This window comes from Magnolia sinica, chromosome 3, assembly GCF_029962835.1.
Source record: "Magnolia sinica isolate HGM2019 chromosome 3, MsV1, whole genome shotgun sequence".
NCBI lineage: Eukaryota > Viridiplantae > Streptophyta > Magnoliopsida > Magnoliales > Magnoliaceae > Magnolia > Magnolia sinica.
Genome location: NC_080575.1, coordinates 62,152,135 through 62,167,765, shown reverse-complemented (window position 1 = coordinate 62,167,765; position 15,631 = coordinate 62,152,135).

The following is a 15,631-nucleotide window of genomic DNA, read 5'->3' as shown; positions in this document are numbered from 1 at the left end:
TCCATATATGGTGAACATACATCGGGTCAATCGGGTTACTTGACGAGCTCGACTACTATGAGCGTACATTGAGATGGTCGGCATGAAGTAAATAAGCACTCCGTGTGGCCTAACCACTGTCGACAACCAAAGTAAGGCTCGAATTCATCGAACACGTCCTGCGTGGCGAAACAACCTCAGCTAATCGGTCAAAACCTGTTACCGATTGCCTGGACTATACCGCAGTCCCAAACACACCCAATTCCAACAAGTACTCATATGATATAGTCAAAGCAGTAATGAACAAATCATTCCAATCCTACAATCATTTAAGCATGTTATGAAATATAACATGCACATGAATTCACATATATGCATTCCATGAGTAAAATAGACAATATAGTGTAAGTTGCATGGAGGAATTTATACACCCAGTTAAGATAGTTGAGAATCTCATCTCAACACCCACATAAAGTACAATTCACCAAATGCTTACTCATACAGAAATTTTTACAAACACTTAGACTACACGTTCCAACATACACAACGTATATTAGTTATACTACGTATTAGGGCAAATCTTTTCGCAAAGGAGTTGTCGCATATACAACAATCATATATCCACGACAATTAATCATGGCAAGCACAAATCCAAATGCCATACTCATTTAGACATTTTCACAAACACTTAGGCTACACGTTCCAACATACACGACGTATGTTGGCCTTAATATTTATTAGGGCAAATCCTTTCGCCAAGGAGCTGTCGCATATACAACAATCATATATTGTAACGTCTCGAAAAAATCTGTACAAGGACCCAAGTACCACCTCAGGCAGAAATTACTCAGGACCAAAACCTTTAAAAATTAAGTTAATATTAGCAAGTGTTAAACTAGAGTTCTTGTGAAATTAGCACTAATCACTTTAAATATGATCTGCAAGACCCAAAACATGTAGCATCATCGATGCTATGTTACCCTAAAATCTAGAATCCATCTCTAAACCCGGTTGCTCTCGGGAGCACACCAAAACTCCGTATTGGACCTAGACCGCACGTCGAAAGTCCGATTATCCCGAAACTATACGGATATGACCGCATTACTGGACTTGACAACCTCCTCAGAAATCAAGTCTTAAATGTGTCTAGAAATGCACAACTTGAGCCCGGAGCAAAGTGTGTGAGAAACGTGAAAATATTTAGAAAAAAAATTCGAATTTAAGTAATCTGAGTCGTGTCGCTTGCGGGCCAAATATAAGGATTCAGACCATCAAAATCTGACCCAAATACACCCTCGGATCAGGAGAAATATCCCACACATGTCGGTGTACTTGTGACCCTGATCGAGTGACCGTGACCGTTGAACTGAAACTAGTCCGCCACGGCTGATCTACAAACCCGATCGAAACGAAAACTCAGCCTGACCTAGATCCATGGTCAGGGAGCTTAAGTCCGATTGCACGTGGAAAAGGGGCCACCAGAAGTGCTCCGTTGGACCGGAACAGTCCGTATTTGGATATAACCTAAGTATACCTTGGCCTTGGGGCCATTTTCATCAAACCTGGGCCTATATAAGGACCTTAAACCCTCACTCTCTCACCTCATACGAATTTGAGAAATCCTAGGAGAGAGAGAAGAGAAAAGAGAAGGGAAAAGAAAAAAGTGAGAGTTGGAGATTCTTCCTGGGATTCAATCCCGCTACTCCACGTAATCAACCGTCGGTCCTGTATCGTTATACAGGCAATTCCGACTCCGTGCTTGGGTAAGAAAACCTAACCCTAACTTATCTTAGGATTTCTGACTAGCGTAATAAATGAATTAACTAACCTATTCTCTGTTATAGGTTATTGTGGTGCCGTAGACAAGACTTAACTTTTAAAACTGAGTTCGCTACGAGTCTACCGGCGAAAGGTGCAGACTATAAACGTATAAGTTATGGTTTTCAAGGCTTTCAATGTTGGTTAATGGTTTATTACTGATGTGGGCGCTATTTCACATGCCAAATGCGATGTTTGTTTCGCATTTTAGATATATATGAACTATATGGAGTATAGTGTATTCCATGTAATTGTAGAAAGGGCCGTATATGTATGGAATTTGAACGTGTGTTTGCCATGATTAATTGTAGTGTGTTCATGCTAGTTATGTGTGTAACAACTCCTTGGCGAAAGGATTTGCCCTAAGACGTGCTATTACCAACATACGTCATGTATGTTGGAATATGTAGTCTAAGTGTTTGTAGAAATGTCTGAATGAATAAGTGTGTAATAAATTGTACGTTATATGGGCGTTGAGAAGAGATTCTCAACTATCTTAATGATGTGTATGATTTCCTCCATGTAACTTACATTCTTTGTCTGTTTTACTTAGGGACTACATACGTGTGAATTCATGTTTAAGTTGAAATCCATCAAATGCTCATATGCTTGTTAGATTGGAATTGTTGATCCATTACTGTTCTGATAAGCTTGTATGATTATCTGTTATAATTGAATGTGTTTGGGACTACGGAATAGTCCAGGCAATCGGTAACAGGCATTGAATAGGTGGCTGAGGTTGATTTCACCACATAGGACGTAATCGATGAATCCGAGCCGTACTTGGGATGTTGGCAGTGGTTAGGCCACACGGAGTGCTTACGCACTTCATGTCAATCAACTCAACGTGCGCTCGTACTAGTCGAGTTCGTCAAGTAACCTGATTGACCTGATGTATGTTCACCATGTATGGATGCTACTGCTTGAATCTAAAGTACCAAACTCACCAGTGAAAATCCCTTTAACCTTGGTACCTCGATCCGCTAAGACTCATGAGGCGGGCATGGTGGTATGGGATACCATGGTCGAGCTGTCGACCTACGCTGGGGTGACGAGCCTCCCCGTAGTGACCAGTGAGCAACCCAGACTCGTAAGCCGAATACGGTGGTATGAGACACTGTATTCGAGCTGTCGACCTACACTGATAAGGTGACGAGCCCTTTGTAGTGACCTCGAGTGTACGCAAAGACTGTGTAGAGGCGACGAGCCCTTACGTAGCAATAGGAGTACACTAGGCCTGCACTGATAAGGTGATGAGCCCTTTGCAGCGACCTAGAACCGTATCATCGTATGAGATTTACTAGGATTAATGACCCTAGATTGGATCATCATTTGGGAATTGATATAAGGAAGGTACCTTAGCTTCCCAATCCTACTGTATGAAAAGGACTAATAAGAACTTGGTAATCACGTTCATGCACCGCACTGCATGTGTGTTTGGGTTAGTGGACAGTCCACGAGGAAGTGTTATGCGCGCATCAGATAAAGATCGCAGGGAATGCTAGGCGAGCATGCATGATTTATTCATACCATTCGTGTATTAAAGATTACTTAGGGATGTTTGATTGTATTGTTTTATCATTACTGCTTGACTGAATTGAGAACATGTTAACCTTTGCTTTATTATTCCACTGAGTTGATCACTCACTCCCACGTTACGGGACGGTGTTGTACACACCAACCAGACTTTGTCTTAGATGCAGATGGAGACCCGACTGATGAGGCAGAGGCAGACTTCGTAGACGATAAGGATGCCTTCTCCTATATACAGTATTCTGACGGGTTTATCTAGACCGTTCTGATCGGCAGGGCTTAAGGGTTATACTTATAGTGGACTATTACATTTTGACATTTTGTAATTTGTATCAATACATGTAATTATTGACCTAGCAATGCATACATACTTTGAGAACCTAAACTGGTTTATAAAGTTATACATACTCGTTTCAGTCTTCCGCTTGCATATTACAACTGTCCTTGGATTATGTTTTACTGATTTGGCTTAATCTTATTCATGTTTTATGCACTAATACAGACAACATTTAATCATCATTAAATATGTTGCATAAGTGATGCGTTGGAACTCGGGAGTTGGACTTCTACTCGCCCCCGATTTTCAGGGCGTTACATATATCCACGACAATTAATCATGGCAAGCACAAATTCAGATTCCATACGAATCCAGTCATTTCATCAAACACATGGAATACACTAAACTCAACATAGTTCATATATATATATATGAAAAGCAAAACAAACGTCACGTTTGGCATGTGAAATGGCACCACGTTAGTTATAAATTATTAAGCGACATTGAAAGTCTTGAAAGCCATAACCTAAACATTTATAGTCTGCACCTTACACCGGTAAACACGTAACGAACTCAGTTTAACCACTAAGTCTTTATCTATGGCACCACGACAACCTATATCAGGGAATAAGTTAGCTATTTCATCTATTACACTAGTTGAAAACCCTAAAACAGGTTAGGGTTAGGATTCCTTACCTAAGTACGTTGTCGGAAACGCCGGTATAGCGATACAGATGGGGTGGTTGAGTGCGTGGAGTAGCGGGATCGAATCCCAGGAAGAATCGCCAACTCACTCTCTCACTTTCTCTCTCTTTTCTTCTCTTTTCTCTCCTCTCTCTCTCTCTTAGGGTTTTTCAAATTCGTATGGAATGAGAGAGGGGGGGTTTAAAGGGCTTATATAAGCCCAGAACTGATGGGAATGGCCTCAGGGCCATAATATACTTAGGTTATAGCCAAAGGGCATCTGTTTCGATCCAACGGAGCACATCTGGAGGCCCATTTTCTACATGTGGTCGGACTTAAGCTTCCTGACATTGGATCTAGGTCAGGTTAAGTTTTTGGTCCGATCGAATTTACAGATCGACGTGGCGGATTATTTTCAGTTCAACGGTCACTGGCACTCGATCAGGGCTACAAGTACACTGACATGGGTTGAAAATTTTCCCTGATCTGAGGGTGTAATTGGGTCAGATTCTGACGGTCTGAATCCTTATATTTGGACCTGTAAGTGAACGACTTAGTTTACTTAACTTTGGGTTTATTTCTTAAAGATATTCATTTTTCTCACACACTTTACTCCGGGCTCAAGTTGTGCGTTTCTAGAAACTATTAGGACTTGATTTTCAGGATAGTTGTCGAGTCCAACAAGGCAGTCATATTCGTATAGTTTCGTAGTTATTGAACTTTCGACGTGCGGTCCAGGTCCGATCCGGAGTTTCGATGTGCTCCCAAGAGCAACTGGGTTTAAAGATGGATCCTAAGTTTTTAGGTAATGTAGCATTAGCGGTTCTACTCATTTTGGGTCTTGTAGTTTGTATTTAAAGTGGTTCAAGCTAATTCTACTGAGTCGTCAGTATAGTACTTAACTAAATTATGCCCTAATTACGACAGAATATGGTCCTAGGGTAGTTCTATGCCCCTTTCTGGCACTTTTAATTAGTATATTATTTTAATTATTTTTTTAATAGTTCTTCATCAAGTCTAGTTCATCTCTACTAAATTTCATTAAATTTTATATCATAGAAAAATTCTAAAAATTCTAGAAGCAGCAGCTGTCTAAACTAATAATTTTCAGATAGTTGTCACAACGACCTATATTTAACTATATTAAAATTTTTATTATATTTTTTTACAAATTTTTATATGAAACTAGACTTATCAAGCTTCAATCTGGCTTTTGAATCACCTAAATCGGAGTTATAACGAGGGAGATATGACTTTTCGAACTCGGACGAAATAACTGCAGAAAACGGCAGGAAACGGGTCGCCCGGCCCGCTGGACGGCGAGGCCTCGCGGTTGCGACGAGGCCATCGCCGCTCGCTGTCCTATCTGGGGTGGTTTCACCACCTAATATTTGAAATTGGTGTATTTTACAAATCGGAATGAGTTATTTGACGTACAATATATGTTTTCGGGGTAGGAGAAGCTGATCTATCCAAATAGCCAACTTATTTAGTGAGATTCCAAAAGGTTAATGGTTAAAAACCCATTTTATGTATTTAATTACTATTCATAATAATTTTTAGTTTAAGTATTATTCTTCATCACCTAAACTTTAAGATTTGTGTCTAATATGAAAGTACTTAGAAAATTTTGAAAAATAAGGTGGTGAAAGATGAGATTTTTGAAGGAAATGGGAGATTTTGAAGGAAATGGGTTGAAAGGGGATTTGAGACTTTGGGATTGAGTTTTTGAGAAGTAATTAAAGTGTTGGGATCGACCCATTGGATAAGTATGTCTAACTCCAAGTTGGTAAAAAATCTAGGGTGTTACAGAGTTGTAGGAACGTTTCAAAGGAGATCAAAGTTACATGGCCCTACAATAATGTATTAATGTATTTATTATATTCACACTGTTCATAAAATTTTTGAGATTATTTTAGAGCATTTTCAAAAAAATGAATCGTATCCAAAACTCAAATGGACCACACTAAAAATAGTAGTGGGATAATGATTTTCACCATTAAAAAATTCACAGGGCTCACTATAACGTTTATTTTCCATCTAATCTATTCATAAGGTTAAAAATATCTGGATAAAGAGGAAAAACAAATTTCATATTGATCAAAAACTTTTGTGACCCCAAAAGGGTTTCACTGGTAAACGTTCAATGCCCTACTCCTTTTTGCAGCGTGGTCCAGTTTATCTTTAGATCTGTTTTATTTTTCGACTCAAGTCTTACGACGAGCTCGCAAAATGGATGGATGGTTTGGATGTAACAAATACATCATGATGCGACCCACAGAACTTGCTGACGTCAACACACCAGCCAATCCGCTTCCAATCCCGTCCCTGACTCGGAGACGGATTGGCTACTCCCCCTGACACCAGTCAGCTAGTGGTCGGTGCTTTGTGGGCCCGACTATGATGTACATGTTTCATCCATTCCGCTCATCCATTTTTACAGATCATTTTAGTGCTTGATACAAAAAATGATAGGGATATAAATCTCAGGTGGGCTACACTGCAGGAAAAAAAAAGAATGGATATCTACCATTAAAATCCTTACAAGGCCCAATGTATTGTTTATTTGACATCCAATCTATTGATTAGTTCATAAAGAACTAGATGAAAGGAAACAATAAATATCAACCTTATCCAAAACTTGTATGGCCCCTGAAACGTTTTTAATGGTCAATGTTCACTCAACACCGTTTCTTGTATTGTGGTCCACTTGAGATTGATATATAGTTCATTTTTTTCCTTCTTACCATAAAATGATATATGAAAATAGATGGACGGCATGGATGAAACACATACATCATGGTGGGGCCCACAGAGCACCGACCACCAGCCAATGGCTGGTGGCAGGGGAGTAGCCAATCCATTTCCCCCTCAATCCTAGCCCATCCGCTTCGAACGCGGATTGCGTCCTAACCTCTATGGGGCCCACCATGATGTAAGTGTTTTATCTAAGACTTTAATCGTTTTTCTCATATTAAGTTAATATATGATTCTAAAGATGAAGCAAGTCCACAGCTCCAGTGAACCACACTAAAGGAAGCAGCAGTGATAATGACATCCACCGTTGAAACCTTTATAAGGGCCATTGTGATGTTTTTTTTACCATTCAACAAATTCATTAGGTCATGTTGACGTGGATGAAGTGAAAACACAAATATCAGCTTGATCTGAAACTTCCAGCTCCCAAGAAGCTTTTAATTGTGGACGTTCAATCCCCACCCTGTGGTCCAATTAATCCTTAAACCTGCATCTTTTTTTGGCTCACACCTTAAATGATCTGAAAAAGTTGATGGATGGTGTATATCAAATACATAAATCATAGTGGGGCATAAAGAAGTTTTACATGTTAAAAGTTAGTTTTGTATTGCGCAAACAATTTGAAGAGAAGAAAATTTCCGTAGTAACTTGAAAAGGGGTAATTTTGGAAGCAAATTTTTTTTAATAGAAAAACTTATGGAGCGCATTCCGCGTTCACCATTAAGCCAAACTCCTATCACGGAAAGAATTCAGTGAAAAACCACTTAGCACTTTCCTTCTTCCGCGTTAACAACGCATTAACAAACACCACTAAACACGAAATATTTTCCCAATTCCGTGTTAAGTGCTATAATTCAGCGTTAACAAACAGGCCCTTTGGCTTGGATTTGCCTCATTTTTAAGTTTTTAACCTAAAATGATAGGCGAAGTGGAGCCTTATGTAGATAGAATACATACATCACGTAGCCCTAAACTCCAGGATCTGGATTGGGTGTTATTGTCGTCTGTCCTCCACTCTGCATGCATTGGGGCTCTTAGAGGCCACCCTATATATGGGTTTTATGTCATGCTCCGAAATTTGGACCCGACTTGCTTAAGCCCAAGACGTGACTTAAACATATAAGTTGATAAAAATAATAATTAAAATCCATTGCACCAAACCTATAAAGGTGTTACAATCCACGCATGCAAGAACTCGTGTGGAGGGCATGGTTCTGGTTGATTCGACCCTCTGAGCAAAATGAACGGTTCAGATCTCCATGGTGTTGGGTGATGATCGGCCACGAACCAATGCACGAACAACTTGCATTAAAACTGTCCGTAGGCGAGAACAACGGGAAAAAGAGAGAGAGAGAGAGAGAGATGTCTCTTTTTCGAGAAATTTCGAGTCAAACCCAATTGACTGGGTTTGCCAGCTCGGTGCGGCGCGGGTGTACACCACCGGTGTACTCACGAGCCATAAGGTGGGGTCCACAAGCCTACATGGTATAATCCATGCCCTCCATTCAATTTTGAGCAGTTCCATTAGGACATCAGACTGAAGATCAGGCAGAATCACCCCTTAGGTGGGCCATACTTAACAATGTCATGCTCGAGTAGTAATTTATGGGCCCTATGGTGGCATTTCAATAAATCCAGTCTGTCCATTCATTTAGTAAGGTTAGTTAGTGCAGGGGATTAGTCGTGTGGTCGTTTAAAAAGGTTCCTGTGGGCCATATATAATGAAGTTCATTGTAAGAGTCAAATTTTAGATAGTCTGATGGACAGATGACTTCCAACTTTAATCAACCTACTTCTACGAGTCATAGGGGCCTAGTAGCCGTCTAGATAGGGTTTTCTAGTTGAGTTTTAAGGGCCGGTTGGTGAAATTCCACTATGCTTTGATTGATGGTCCGTTAAGGAGTGGACAAATGGCGAACCTAATAATTTAGGTCTTGATTTGCGGATTCCTGTCAATTCGACGGTTGGATCATTTTTAGATCTAACATCTAAGGTCCCTAAGGGTCTTACAGTTTACCCAGATGAAGATTCGTAGTGTGGTTAGTGGCTCGATGGCCTAAGGGTGATAATCAGGTGGCAAGCTGTTAAGTTGGACACTGTGGATCCAACCAATGGTGGATCCAGTGATCTAAGACCCCAGATTGATAACGTATGGTTCAATCTTTATAATAAGGCAAGATTTAGACTTTTATTGCCATTGTGATCCTAGTAACACAGTGAATTTCTAAGGATGAATGTCAATTTTGAGATGAAACAATTGTTCGTCTTCGAGAATTAATGGTCAGGTGACTCGATATATGAATGAAGATTGCACTAAACGGTCGAGATGGATTGATTGAGGACCACTAGATGACTGATATGTAAGGTAAGTTACGTGTATTCCCACACACGTCTTAGTAAATCTATTTCTTCATGACAATCGCTCGAGTACTGAAAGTACGGGGTGTTACAATCTACCCCCCTTAAAGAGAATTTCATCCCCGAAATTCAGTACTTCTACCATGGATAGGAACGATGGCAATCTCATTTACAATGCTTCTAGGCATTCGCCACTGTCCCTTAAAGGTAGCGTGTTTTGTACAAATGTATATAACTAATTGTAAAAAGTGGGGTTATTACAATCTACCCCCCTTAAAGAAAATTTCACCCTCAAGATTTAATAGCGGACATCTCAATTATCAACACCATCCTAATGGTGTGCCCTATATCGCATTTGTCTAAGCATGCTATCACAATTTAGATTTAAACAAGCTATAGGTAGATTTTTTTTCTAAACTTTCATATCTCTATTTTAACAAATCGGCCAATTTATATGTCTAAGTGTGAAAGCCCAACAAGCGATATACAGATCTACCACAACCCTTAAGTTTTCAACCTAATAGGACAACCAAGGTGTTTAAGTTCCACTAAAGGTTAGAAATCATCCTAGTATTAACCAAAATTAGCAAATTATTTAAATTCCTAACATCATCAGGATTTCCTATAGTGTTTACCAAAATTACAATTCCATCTAGGTGGGAACTAATGGTAATATTGTATCTTTCTCGTTATTTTCTTTTACCTTTAATGATAGTCCCCAATACAATTTTCTAGTCTCCTGCATTCGAGCTGTCACGGATAGATGACTATAATGGGTTCGAGCATAATACATTGATCCTTTGCCTACGTAAAACAGAGGATTTACTGGTATCAATCCATATTCCTGTTAGATCTCAATCCTTTGCTTGATTAGGGCATTGAAATCATTGAGATTTGCTAGGACTTAGAGTTGAGTCAAACAACGTAACTTCGCTTAAACATGGTTCCATCAGTCCATGATCCTGATTGTTCTAGACGTTTGGAAAATATCATGTAACCTTCTAAATTGACAATGAGAGTGCCTGAAATTTACGTGAATAGACACAAATGACCATCACGCTTCCAGTGCGCGCTCTGGTCACCTAATGCACTATTAAAAAAAAAATCATGGACTAAAATCCCTACGTAGAGACTTGAGGTCTGAAATTTGCTAGACCTATCTACACACTCAGATATGGCCCTAATATTCTCGGTCTATGGTCGAAAATTGACCTAAAATTCTTTAACTTCATTTTTATTCTACCTTACGTGCTGGGACTTGTGGGAACTATTATTTTCAACTAATGAGACGTATTAGGAAATTCAAGTTACAATTCCTATTACGATTGCTTAAGCCTAGGAAGTGCTCGTGTTTGACATGATGTGTAAAATGGTGAGTATGGATTTTCCTACGAGGTTTAATTTTGTTCCATTGGTTGATTATTATGATAATGTTATTCCTAGCTAATGAAATTTTTGGAAGAGTTCAAACTCCAAGTTTCTAAAAATCGTTTCTTGGGAATCAAGTCTAGGGGACACTCTTGTTTGTTCTTACTTACATCATAGTGAGAACTTGTCATCACAGGTACCTAAGTTTAGTTTCTAAGTTCAATAAAAGTTTTGGTAGTTTACATGGGAACTAAAATTTTATTTCTAAGTTTTCAAACAACGGTCCTATAGTTTATAGGAGAACTATAGTTTTTGTCTCTAAGTTTCAAATGACTAAACCTAGATATTCAAAGAGGCCTAAGTTCATTTCTAAGTTCCCCACCTTTCCTGACTCAAGGGAATCTCATATAAGTTTAAATGACAACTTCAACAATTTCAAGGGAATCTAAGTCCTACAATTATCCTAATAATTTTCAAGGGAGCCTAACATTTTGAAGTATCCATGTTATCAAAAGTATATTTTTGAAGGGAACTTTTCATAAGTTTAAATAACTATTCTAATAGTTTCTAACTTCAATCGACTACCTTGAAGATTTCAAAGAAACCTAAGTTCATTTCTAAGTCCTACGACTATCCAAACAATTATACAGGGAGCTTAGAACCTCAAGTTTTTGTGTTCTCAATTTCTCCTAGCTACAAGGGGATTTCTCATGATTTCAAATAGTTGTTCTAATAATCTCTAAGGGAACCTAAGTTCGGGTCTTTACATTCACAATCATTCCTCTAAATTTTAGGAAAATCCTCTAAGTTCAAATTTCTAATTTCAAACATCCTAACTCAAGACATCTAAAGTTTGTATAAGTACATTTTCCAAGGCCTGGTTTGTTCAAACTATGCTCTGATACCAACTGTAACGCCCTGTGTTTTCAGGACCCGAGTATTTGACTCGTTTCCCAAAAACTCGAGTGTTAACTTATAGAGAGCCAAAATTACACATATCTTTTTTTTTTTCTTTCATTCAGAGTAAGCAGTTTAGCATAGGATGGACAAATCAGCATAAAGGAGAATTTGTATTATAATTAGAATGTATAAGAAATTGCCCATAATGACTTATACAAACAAATGCCCTAATACTTACAATTACAAAGTGAAATAATATTACATGTAAACAAGGCAAATTATAACAAATCTAGAGCTGTAAAAACACGTGACAACTCTTGACAACACAATCATGCATCTTCAACAGTGGTACTCCGCTCCTCGTCAGTTCGAACCTAAAAATCACTTAAGCCACCTGTGCAACCTGTACGGTTATATATTTGATGAATGAGTGGCTAACTCAGTGTGAGTTCCCCTCAAGATTACACACTGCCGCATTAGGTAAGCATAGTTATAAAAACATAATAAGGCATACAAAGCAATACACGACGCAGTCTTTTTAGATGCATAGATGCATGAGTGCACATCAACTAGGGATGCTCATCCAGTTGGCTTTTGGGCAAAACCCATGTAATGTGGCCGGTCACCAGCAAAATTACATAGTACATGCGTAGTGCCAAACTCACCAATGTGGCCAGTCACCAGCGAAAGTACATAGTACATGCGTAGTGCCATACTCACCGAAAGTGGGTCGGTAGTCGATAGTCTGGGAGTTAGCGAAACAATACCCTAATTAAATCCTATAAGGCAAGTGCTACAACATCCAAAATTAGCCACCCGTCATCGCCCGAATGCTATGAATGCATGATTAGCCTAACTATTATTAATCCATTTACAACTAGTAGGTTTAATAAGCTCAAAAGTCACTATAGGGAGCTCAAAGCCCAACTTAGGCCGACAACTCGGGCATAGTGTCCCATGACCACCATCCCCGGCCCATAAGATTCCCCCATCTTAGGATGCTTAATAGACATCAGTCGACTAGTGGCCAATTAAATTCAATAAGTAGGGATTACCATCGCATGGTATAGGCCATCGAAGCCATGTCGGGCAAACCTCAAAACATGGAACAAATGTCAAATCGCAGCGGCAAAAAGGGTACACGGAATATCAAATCAATCGGTAAAAAAGGTCAAATAAGGCTAAATCAGAGCGATTAAAGAGATTATTTATAAGCCACTCAAGACGTATATCCTATGGATGGTAAATCTCACATTAATGTTCCATGTCCCATGTAACCTCTAAATTGAGGGCCCATTTCTCACCAACCCATCTTGTTATATATTAAGTATGGGTTCACGTACACAAGAGGGAGTTATACACTAGTAAGTGTAGTGAATAGAGATTCATAAGCGACTCACAAAAATTCATGTGAAAGCACATAGACATGGCATGCCAGATGTTAAGCATTTGATACATAATAATCGCAAAGGTCATGGATTGAAATTTAAATGGAAGCCATCATGTAAACAACTATTGCATGTAATCATAGATCAAATATAAATCATATCTTAAGAGTCTATGGCTAACGTAAGAGATCACATCCTATAAGATAACATGTGTGATTTTGATAAAGACTATTACTTAACTAATTTGGAAATGGAAAGCTTAAGGGGAAGAAATCATCACCTAATGAACCGAATCACCTTCTAATGTTGCTGCGTGCTTGCGCCCTTAGAATCAGACCTTACCATAAGTCATGAACTTGTACAATTAGATCCAAGTTTTATTTTACGCACTACCTAGGTTTAAGATCATAGCCTGGGGTTTAAATTACTTATCTTAGGGTTTTGATGCAAAATTAGGATTTTCATCCTAGGGTTTAGTCCCAAACTTAGATTATAGGATTTGAATCCTAAATTATTATTATTATTATTATTATTATTATTATTGTACAATGGATCGAATAATATTCATAATAGGAGTATTAATCCATCAGTATTAATAATGATGGTTCATAAGTTCATATTTAAATGTACGGACGTTATCTAATATTCTTATGATGACTAAATTTTTTTAAAATAATACAAGTAATAATAATAGAATATTTACTAATGATAATATAATAAAGACTTAATACCAATAATTATATTAACAAGTATTATGCTAATCCCATAAGGAAAATGATAAATATTTTCTAATGCTAATAATCATAATTATTAGTAATGAATCTAGTCATGATAATAGATACTATGATCTACAATGAATTATGAAATTCTACAATTAGTTCAAACTTAACACACTATCTATGTTTAGGGTATTGATCTAGAGTTTAGATTATTTAGGTCTAGGATTTTATCCTATAGTTTAGGTCTAAGCTAGATTTTTAGGGTTTGAACCTTAGTTGGTGTGCAATTGATTTTAATGTTAATTTAATAATTATAAAATATTTATTAACATTAGTATTATAGTTAATATTAGTTAATAATGATTATGATGATAATTAATATTATGATCGACTATTTATGATAAAAGAATACTCTAGTATTAAATAATGATATTATTTTAATTTCTTGTATATAATAATTATTATTAGAATAGATAATTTACTAATGGCTATGCATTCTTAATATTATCAATCTTAGTAATGATAGAAATGGTAACAATGTTAATTGAAATAAATTCAATCTGGAAAGAAATTGTGGACTTACCTTGGTCGGCTCGCCTTCTAATGTCATGAGGAAGTGTGCACGCCCTTATTATTGAAGCAATAGTCGGCTTAGTAGTTTGATGCAGATGGACTTGGCTAATATTTGCTAAACTCAATTGAACTAACTTTAGTCCGACTCGTTGACCCGCTAACAAGTCAGGTTTCAACTAGAAGAAACCCAACTTGACTCAACCAGATTGAATTGGCCCAGCCAGTGTTGGGCAAGTCAATAACGAGTTCTCCCTCATCTAATCTCCCTCTCTTTTCTCATCTTTTCTTCTTTCTTAACCACTAGGACCCACTAACAATGATATCCAGCCACCCTAGACTCTGTCGTACTCAACCTGGACTTGAGTTAACTCGGTTTGAGTTCGAACCGAGTTGACTCAGTGTCAACACGATGACACCGTCATTCTCACTCATCTCTTCTCCTTCTTACCTTTATTTTCTTTCTTTCTTTCCTAGGATAACCTAGATTGGACCAGGCCTAATCCGACCCAACTGGACTCGGTTGACTTGGTCCCAACCGAGTTGACTCGACCCCCTCTTTCTCAAGTTTCTCTTCCTCCTTCCTTTCTTTTCTCTCACTCTGTTCTAATTCTTCTCTTTCTTGTTGTCCTAGTGGCCCGGCTAGACATGACTAAACCCAACTCAGACTCAATGTGTTGAGTCTACTTGACCTGACAACAACCCATCAACCCAACATAGTGTGGCAGCCACACTCCTTCTCTTTCCTTTCTTTTCTTCCTTTTCTTTTCTTTTACTCCCATTGCTGGGAATGACCAGCAAGAACCTAGACTAGACCAGGCCTAATGACTCAGCCGAGTCGAGTGTTGCAACGGCGGACTGCAACCTCTCCTCTCTCTCTCTCTCTTCATTCTTCTCTCTCTATTTCTTCCCTTCATTTTCTCCTTTTTGCTGAAACTCCAGAAACGTCTAGACTGGACCAAACGCATGCCCAACGCAGCCGGACAGCAACTTGACTTGCCTATCTCGGACTAGTGACTCAGCTCGGCCTGAGCTGGTGCAGCAACGCACCTACTCCCGCTCCCTCTCTTCTTCATCTTCCTCTCTTCCTTTCCTTTCTTCCTTTCCTTTCTTCCTACTGGAAACTTTCATTAGAGAAAGTGGTTGTAACCAAGTTAGTGACAACTTCTTCTTTCATGAAGATGGTGATGGCTATTAATGGCAGATCTCAAACGAACGCTTCCTCCTCCAATCGGCTTCTTTTAGAAGGTCCATATGGACCCTAAAAAGCTTGTATATAA